The sequence below is a fragment of the Garra rufa genome, chromosome 19, assembly GCF_049309525.1.
Source record: "Garra rufa chromosome 19, GarRuf1.0, whole genome shotgun sequence".
In the NCBI taxonomy this organism is placed as follows: domain Eukaryota; kingdom Metazoa; phylum Chordata; class Actinopteri; order Cypriniformes; family Cyprinidae; genus Garra; species Garra rufa.
The window spans coordinates 12,163,699-12,173,805 of record NC_133379.1 but is presented as its reverse complement, the minus strand read 5'-3'; the positions used below and the strand labels follow the sequence as shown (position 1 = coordinate 12,173,805).

The following is a 10,107-nucleotide window of genomic DNA, read 5'->3' as shown; positions in this document are numbered from 1 at the left end:
AGATCTCTGGATCTTTCTATTCATCAAAGAATCCTGAAAAACATGCACTTCTTTAAGTATTGATAATATTATGAATGATAACAATTAAAAAAATTCTTGAGCAGCAAATCATCATATTAGACTGATTTCTGAAGGATCACGTAACATTTAAGACTGCTGAAAATTCAGCTTTGCATCACACAAATAAATTACATTTTAAAATATATTAAAATACGAAATCAGCTCCGTATATTAGACACGTTAAATATATTAGATTTAAATTGTGCCATTTTAGCCAAGACATGCTTTACAAAAACAAGAAAACGTGTATTAGTAAAATGAAGGACAATAACTACAGATCCCTGAAACTGCCATAAATTGCTTCGACATACTTCCGGGTTTCCCCGGTACAAGGGATTGGGGAATCACGTATTTTTCAGTGGGCGTGGCTTTCGACGTCACGCTCGGACGTGGGCGGGGGTGTATCGGGGATGGGTGTGACTTCTGACATCACCCGTGGATGTGGGCGGGGTTGGATGTCCACCGCAGGCTGCAGCGAGCCCTACTTGGTCAGATGAGAAAACAATGTCAAATTTACCTCCCTCTCATAGACGCTGCATTAGAAACACCCTCTAGTAACTGCACTAACATTACAAGTTCAAGACTACTCTTGCTAATCCTACTGCTGCTATTACTGCTAATGCTGGTGGTGCCACTACTCCTGCTGCTGCTACTACTGTTCCCACTCCTATTGCTACTGCTGGATATTTATAGTATCTAACTTTTTGTTTCCATTCAGTATTATCCTTGGCTTTTCTATACATATCATAAGCGTTGTGTTGTCTTCCATTCTCCTTTACCATCTTCTCAATCTTCTCCAGCAGTTCAGTGACCTGAGAGCGGTTCTCCGTGTCTTCATTATTGAATAAATGAAATCTGCCACCACACTCTTTAACAAGAGCCTTAAGAACATTATTTTCATTGATATAATCCTCTAATCTTGTTCCCTCCAGCTGATCTCCTCCAGTGAACAGAATGATTGTGTATCGAGTAGCTTCTTCTCCAAAGTTCTCCTGAATCCATTTCACTGTGTCTTTCTCCCATTTGTGTATCTCATGTCCAGTCTCATGACCAGCAGAAACACATGAGGACCAGGAGCAGACATGTAGAAACACTTCTCTATTTCTGCTTTCAGTTGTTCTTTATTCATGGACATATAAAACAGTCCTGGAGTGTCGATCACTGAGATGTTTCTGCCTTCCACTGTTGTCAGATGTGATTCACAACGTGTAGTAATAGAGTTAGAGGACATACGATTCTTAAACTCAATGTTGCCGATGATGGTGTTTCCTGCTGAACTCTTTCCTGATCCAGTTTTACCCAATAGCACAATCCTTAGATCTGATGAAGAGAGAGCAATTTAAGATGTTATTTACACTTCAAAAAATAATAATATGACAGAACAAAAAATATGAAATAAGTTAATTATCGTTGTTTCATATAAAATAAGCTACATAATTTACCCCCTCAACTAGGGTTCTTATCATTTTGAAAAACCTGTATATAACTCTATGAGTTCAAGAGGATAGCAGGATAGTTCATGGTCAGGTGTTGGGTGGTTGTCTGCCTACATGCCATGTTTTTTGTTGGCCTCCCATGAATGCAAGTCATACTGTAGATTGTCACTTACATATATATTGTTTACCTTTTTACTTGAAATCTCTCCTAAACCTTTTCTAGCAATCTCTTGAATGGGTCATTTCATCCTTCTCCGTGTTTGTCTTCATTCACATCCTCTTGCTTGTCTTTTGTCATTCTTTCTTCATTACATTACATTTCTCCCTTAGTTTTCTCTCTTTTCTGGTCTAGCATCTCTTTTCCTGTTTTTTCTTCATTTCTTGTTTCATTCAAGATGGGAGTTCACTCAAAGTTTTGGAGTTCACTTATCATTTAAAAATTTAGTCTTTTTTATTACAATAAATGAACAAATAATTCAATAATTGCAGAAACATCTTCATCAGTGGCACCTCATGACATTAAAAAATACAGGATTGTGTAAACATAGTTTTTGTGTTTAAATGCTGGTGATAAAATAGGACAATAAAATTTTGAAAGACAAACAAAATGTATTTAAAATTGTGTGGACTTATGGATTCAGTAAAAACAGCAAAACTGCAGGCTGAAAGATTTAGAGAACCGCTTTATTATTGTTTTGTATTATTGACTTCCTTAACAACAGTAGTGATATTTGTGCTGTGCAACAGAAACCTGATCTGCCTCTTCAATACAGACAAACAGGCCATTGTATAAACAGGTGGGCGACGGTCATTTTCGAAAGGCATTTTTTAACACATTAGCAGATACCAGCCCCTATTTGCTTTTAAACTAATGAGTTTGTTTTTGTCTTTAATTACATTTAATCATATTGACAAAATCCTACATTCTTCTTACATTGAATCACAATGCTCTAGTCTATGTTTTCATACTGATGTTATTATTAAGTAAGAGTGAGTTTAACTTTGTTTTAATAGGTTGTAATCTGACAAACTAGAAATATTACTTTGTATTAACTATATACAATTTTGTAATTTAACAGAAACGTCTCAGTTACGTATTGTAACCCTCGTTCCCTGAAGGAGGGAACGGAGACGTCTCGTCGATAGACCGACGAATTGGGATCTCATCTAGAGACCAATCCACTTCATGTGTATACAAACGAGCCAATGAATATTGGCATGCATGATTGCAGCCAGCTGCGGCTGATCACAGCGTGAGCATATAATGCGCAGCAGGTGCATGCATCATTAAGATTTCGCTGAGGAGCTGGGACAGGCCCAGCCGTACAGCGGTGGTACAGGAGCCGCGGCGACGAGACGAGACGTCTCCGTTCCCTCCTTCATGGAACGAGGGTTACAATACGTAACCGAGACGTTCCCTATCAGTCGGTTCCTTCGACGTCTCGTCGATAGGCCGACGAATTGGGATCCCTAACAAAGCGCCGTGGCTGCTGCCCCTTCCAGTGTCCTGAGCGGGCCTCCTGGGTCCCATCACTGGCTTGGCCAGGGGCTCACATCAAGGAGAGCCAGTCACTGTATAACATGGCACCACCTATTTCAGTGAAGCTGGAGCACTGGGGATATGCAGAGCTCACGTCCGTCCCATAGGAGGTTCGTAGCAACACCCATATAACTCAATTCAGGTTTATATGGAAGATTGGAGGTGATTGAACCCTCATATACTGGTAGAAGATCTACCGGGGAAACACACAGCCTCTAGGGCGCAATGTGGAAATTTTGTAAGAGATGCAGTCAAGTCTCTACGTAGAGCCTAGCCCTCTACCGGTTCTGAAGGATTCATCGAGTGAGGGCCTGACGCCTGACGTTCCGCTACGTCGGCTGTCAAGCTCAGCGGAGGAACTCGACAGAGCTACTCTCAGGTTACTCTGGAGCAGTATAGCAAGCCGACCCCGAGGCCTCTCTGTGCCTCTACCCGTTTGAGGTGAGAACACAGGAGGAGACTGTGTCTACATGAAGGCTATAGAATCTTGTGAATGTGTTAGGGGTCGCCCAGCCCGCCGCTCTACAAATGTCGTTTAGCGAGGCGCCACGAGCCAACGCCCAGGAGGATGCAACACTCCTAGTTGAGTGTGCTCTCAGCCTAAGGGGGCAGGGCACACCCTGAACCTGATAGGCCAGGGTAATGGCATCCACTATCCAGTGGGCCATCCTCTGCTTGGAGACGGCATTCCCCTTCTGCCTGCCTCCATCACACACAAAGAGCTGGTCTGAGGTCCTGAAGCTTTGTGTCCGGTCAACGTAGCTCGGACGAGACAAAGCAAAGCTAGGGCTGGGTCTGCCTCCTCCAAGGGCAGCGCTTGCAGGCTCACCACTTGGTCCCTGAAGGGAGTCGTGGGAACCTTGGGCACATAACCAGGCCGGGGCCTCAGTGTTACCTGGGAATCCGCCGGGCCAAACTCTAGGCAAGAATCGTCGACCGAAAATGCGTGCAGGTCTCCTACCCTCTTGACGGAAGCCAATGTAAGCAGGAGTAGAGTTTCATTGAAAGAAACTTCAGCTCTACTGACTGCAAAGGCTCAAAGGGAGCCTGCTGCAGTGCTGTGAGCACTAGCGACAGGTCCCAAGAGGGTACGGAGTGGGGCCTAGTAGGATTTAACCTTCTTGCACCCCTAAGAAACCTGGTGACCAGGTCGTGCTTCCCTACCGACCTTCTCTCTATTAGGTCGTGGTTAGCAGAGATGGCAGCTACATAGACTTTCAGGGTTGAGGGGGACAGCCTACGCTCCAACCCTTGCTGCAAGAAGGAAAGCACAGCTCTGATCGGGTATCTTCGGGGGTCCTCTCCCCGGGAGGAACACCAATCGATGAACAGGTTCCATTTTAGGGCGTAGGCATGTCTAGTAGACTGCGCTCACGCCGAAGTGATAGTGTCAACTACCCCTTGGGGTAGGTCACTTAGAACCTCCGCGTCCCGTCCAGGGACCAGACATGTAATTTCCAGAGGTCTGGACACGGGTGCCATAGGGTGCCCCGTCTCTGAGTCAGAAGATCTTTCCTCAGAGGAATTTGCCAGGGAGGGGCTGTCGCGAGGAGCATGAGTTCGGGGGAACCAGGTCCGGGTGGGCCAGTAAGGAGCTACCAGAAGGACCTGCTCCTCGTCCTCCCTGATCTTGCACAATGTCTGTGCGAGAAGGCTCACTGGGGGAAATGCATATTTGCCAGCTGCATGCCAGTGCGTCCGTGCCGAGCATTTTGAACGGTAGCCTGTGAAGGGCCCGGTTCAAGACGCGCAGATCCAAGATCGGCCGCAACCCGCTGCTTTTCTTGGGCACTATGAAGTACGGGCTGTAAAAGCCCGCCCTCATATCGGCTGGAGGGACCGGCTGTATCGCTTCCTTCGCCAGTAAGGTTGCGATTTCCGCACGCAAGATGGGAGCATCTGCGGCCCTGACTGAGGTGAAGTGGACACCTCTGAATTTGGGAGGGTGCCTGGCGAACTGAATCGCATAGCCGAGTCTGATGGTCTGAAGGAGCCAGCAAGATGGGCTGGGAAGCTCTTTCCAGGCTCCCAGAAAATGTACAAGCTGCAGGAGGGGGACCACTGACGTGCCCGCGGGGGAGCAGCGATAGGGGGCGCAGGGACCCCGTCTCGGTGTCTCGTTGCCGGACCGGAGCGGGGTCACAGCGTCTGTGTGTTGTGTGTGCGAGACGCTTACCTGTGCATGAGCCGATGGTGCGTGAGTAGTCCGTCTCGCAGTACTCTCGAACCGCCCATCGAAACAAAAGATTCTCCGCCCAGCCCGTCCAGGCCCCACAAAGACCAGTGGGAAACGCAAGAGCGACGGAATCTTGCCCTGCCAAGTGGAAGCGGCGCCCGGACACAGTTGCATCGCGACCGCACGCTCCACCGGCGGGACCGCCGTATAGCCCCGCGCTGGCCCGCAATCGAGGGTGGTGAGGGAGGAAGACCCACTCGAGCGGTTTCGGGCAGTGAAAGGTGCCGTCCACGTTCGGGTGAGCTCTTCATGCACCTCCGGGAAGAAGGGCACCGGGGTGGGACACTGAGAACCAGCGCGGGCCACCCCGAGATACCAATCATCCAACCGGGAGGGATCGGGACGTGATGGAGGATTCCATTCAAGCCCTACCCTCTCGGCGGTCCGGGCAAGCATAGCCATCATCTCCGGGTCAGCGGACGACAGTGTGCCGTCATCCTCCCCAGAGAAGTCTGGCTCTCCTTCTGATGCCGCGACCGACATCTGTTCGTCGGGGGGAGCCCCAAAGGTAACGGGCGGTACCCCTAAAGAAGGTCCAACCCGCTCCCCTGAAAGCTCCGATGGCGACGGAGCGTCGGTGGAAGGAGGAACCCCCGCCGATGGAATGGGCTGGGAATTCCTCACCGTCACCGTCAGACCGGACAGCCCCCTGCTTCCAGAAGTAACGCCCCCCCGGTGTTTGCCTGGAGGAACGCTAGATCTGGGCAGAGGGACTGGAACCCCGCCCCTTTGCAGGTAGCGGATTCTGGTCCGCAACTCCATTATGGTCATCCTCCCGCAATGGAGGCATGACTCATCCACGAACGCTGCCTCAGCGTGTTGAGTGCCCAGACACGTGAGGCAGTGTGTGGCCGTCACCCGGCGCCAGGAAACGGCCGCATCCAGCAACACACAGGGAAAAAGGCATGATATAAAAGCCTCGTCTTTATAAAGACGTTCACCTGCGGAGTCTCTTTGAAATGCGCTCTCTTAGGAATTTGCTCTTTTAGTGCTGAAGCGCACAGGGGAGATGGCCGCAGCAACACAGAAGGTGGTTGGTGCAAACCAGCTGTGTGCTTCCACTCGACACGGAAGACCAACGCCGCTGAAGCGCCGTGCCACCAACACAAAAAAAGAAAGAGACGTTGGTTTTTCCTGAAAAAACAGCTTCGATAACTAGTCTGTCGACTGGTCCAGCTCCGAAGCGAAAAATCTTAATGATGCATGCACCTGCTGCGCATAATATGCTCACGCTGTGATCAGCCGCAGCTGGCTGCAATCATGCATGCCAATATTCATTGGCTCGTTTGTATACACATGAAGTGGATTGGTCTCTCTAGACGAGATCCCAATTCGTCGGTCGAGAATCGTATCGACGAGACGTCGAAGGAACCGACTGATAGGGAACTAATGGTGCGTTCACACCGCCCCAAACATCAGCATCAGTTGCGGCAAGATTACATGTAAAGTCTATGGTTGAGTCCGTCAGAGGCTCTGTGGTGCGTTGTGTGCGTTGGAACTTTTGAAGCGTTACCTACGTTTCAAGCGTCAACGGAGCAAACGCAAGCAACGCAGAAGTTCAGCTAGCTGAACTTTTGACGGACTTGATGGACTTGACGCACTTGACGCAGTGCGTCAACCAATCAGAGCATCTCACTGTAGCGATGTCACCACACGTATCTTGAATGAAGCGGGAGCAGAAAAAAAAAATAATTTTTAACAATGGAAGACAAGCTCATTGTAGCCGTCTGCAATCGTAGAGAATTGTATGATCCGTCCTCGTTGTTGTATAAACACAGGAATGTAAAGGAACTTGCTTGGATGAAGATCGGTGAAGAGATCGGGATGTCGGGTAAGTTATCAAATCTTTTCTCAACGTAATTATTTCCCATTTCGTTAGCTAGCAAAACATGGTCATGAGAAGATTCCAAAATGTCCAGTCCCTACTAGTTTGCCATTATTTATTCAGGGGAAGTGTGCAAACTAAATGCTTTGGGAGCGATGCCTGACGTGTGCGGTGTGAATGCACCAAAAAGCAAGCATTGCAAGCTTCAACGTAAATGCGTCAAACTAGATGTGTTGGGAGCGTTGCCTGACGCAGACAAAGTGTGTGGTGTGAACGCACCATAAGAGTACATTTAAGATACTTTACTTTGGACAAAATGAGATCCCTTGTTCCTCACTCCCTTTGTCCAGTGTTGAAGTTTCTATGTGTTTGTTTGCCCCATGGTTTTGTTTGTTGAAGTTGCGACGTGTTTTGTTACTCCTTGTCCTTTTGTTTTGCTTTTTATAAATAAATCTGTGTTTTGTTTGCAACCCCGGTTTCCTCGTGTGTTCCCCTGGATATGTGGAGGAATTCCAGCTATCCCATCAGGTAGGCTGGCCCGACACTTCTCTCTGCGCTGTTTGTTTTGGGGCTGGATGACTATCCGCTGCGATCTTCCAGCCTGTAAATTCCCCTTGATCGAGCTAGTCAATCTCATTCTGTTTTTAAATGGGTCAGATTTTGAAGTCGAAGAAATTGGTCCAATTAGTCCGAATAAGTCTCATCTTCCAGCCCCCTCTGAAGCACAGCACATCGCGCCTGCCTGCCATATGCCGGGACCCCCCCTCCCCACACTCTAGTCTGCCGACTGCCGCCCAGCGCTCAAGCCTGCCGACTTCCTCTCCGCACTCAAGCCTGCGGCCCGCCACCCAGCGCCCAGTAATGCAGGACGCCACCCCAGATGTCAGTATTGTATAATGTCAGTATTGTGTCCTGTTTTGTCATGATTTCCTAGTGTTTTCCCCCTGTGTTTCTAGTATATATATAAACTTTATTACAGGCTCTAGGCCCAATAGCAGAACATACAACATATAATAATAATAATAAAAAAAAAAACAGTTACATAAACATATATACATAAAAAAAAACAAAAAAACACCATTTTTCACAAGAGTCTTAAAAGACACTCATACCAATGCTTCCATAGATATTTACATAGTAGTTTACATAGTATATTTGGTTTGTTCCATTATCTCCCCCTTTTGGTTTAGGTTAAAGGAGAAGTCCGGTGTGATACTGACCTAAAGTGTGTTGAATCATTATACCGAGTGTGAACGTACCTTGCATATCTCATCTCAGTTTGTGCCCTGCAATCCGAAATCTGGGGTTAGTTAGCCGATGCTAACAACAGGTTGTCAATGAGGGTGAATGGGGCATCGGAGTAGCCATGTAAATAAATCACTGTTTTATGCCATTTACGAGGCACAAAGTAGCTCCACACTTCATTGGTAGACGTCCAAGGGCCCTGACATTTAAAACGAGACATTGAGAACTCAGAAAAAGCACCGGTAGTTTATTTACAAGAAGATTTATACAGACAGTATCTGCAAGAAATCGAACGATGAGTGACGAGCAGGAAGAAAACTAAACTACTACTTCATAAAACTCAGTAGCTTCATCGTCTGACATCCTTGCAATTGCCAACTGCACTAACTCCAGTCCAAAACAAACGCGAGGACTCACGTGACTTATCAGGTTTTAGTTTTCTTCCTGCTCGACACTCGACTTATCGTGACTAAATTCAAGATGGCGGCGGCCGGTCAATTTCTTGCAGGTACTGTCTGTATAAATCTTCTTGTAAATAAACTACCGGGTGCTTTTTTCTGAGTTCTCAATGTCTCGTTTTAAATGTCAGGGCCCTTGGAAGTCTACCAATGAAGTGTGGAGCTACTTTTTGCCTCGTAAATGGCATAAAACAGTGATTTATTTACATGGCTACTGCGATGCCCCATTCACCCTCAATGACAACCTGTTGTTAGCATCGTCTAACTAACCCCAGATTTCGGACTGCAGGGCACAAACCGAGATGAGATATGCAAGGTACGTTCACACTCGGTATAATGATTCAACACACTTTAGGTCAATATCACACCGCACTTCTCCTTTAAGTTGGTTTAGTCATGCCCATATTTGTACTTCCCCTTGTTATCTCGTTATGTTGCCACTCCCGTTTCAGTGTATATAATGTCCTCAGTTCCTCACTCCCCTTGTCCGTGATTAATGTTACTACGTGTCGTATCATTCTGGTTTTTGTTTAATGTTTTGTTGTGTTTTCAATAAATATCTGTTTATTTGTTATTCCGGTTTCCTGCAAGTTTCTCCTGGCTCCACTCCATGACAGTTTGTGACACATATACAGAACACACTTTCCAGAAGGCCAACAATTCACTAAAAATGTTTTTTCTTATGAAGTATTCTAATTTCTTGAGATAGTGAATTGGTGGGTTTTTGTTAAATGTGAGTCAAATTCATCACAATTAAAAGAACCAAAGACTTAAACTATTTCAGTCTGTGTGAACTGAATCTATTTAATACATAAGTTTCACACTTTGAGTTGAATTACTGAAATAAATGAAGCATTTTTCAATGGCATTCTAATTTATTGAGATGCACCTGTATAGTAATATTTATTTAAAATAAATGATTTATAATAACTAAATAACTAAAATTGCTAGTGTTTAATGGATTAATAATTATATAAATCATATAAAATAAGTATATGTAATTATCATTAAAGCCAGACTGGGGGAGTGATTTTTTTTTTTTTTTTTTTTTTTTTTTTTGGTCAGATATGTGTCACTTTGCTCACATCTGATTGGTCCGATGTCAGTTTTAGATCTCTAACTCAGAAAATAACCTGCCCCGGAGCAGGTTAGTCATGGAGTGTAAGTTATATGGCAATGAACACCGCTAAAAGCCAAGCCACTTTCATGGTACCTAAAACCTAGGATTGGTGCAAACTACACTGAAACTTGGCTAGCCAGCTAATCCGGCTTCATGGTACAAGCCCCAGGTGTTGGGTGGTTCTTTG

General features: G+C 46.1%; 1 pseudogene; it reads right to left on the bottom strand.

Annotated features, from left to right (window-relative positions):
• Window positions 1–629: 629 nt before the first annotated feature.
• On the bottom strand, window positions 630–8,363 carry LOC141291962 (GTPase IMAP family member 7-like; annotated as a pseudogene).
• Between the last annotated feature and the right edge of the window lie 1,744 nt (window positions 8,364–10,107).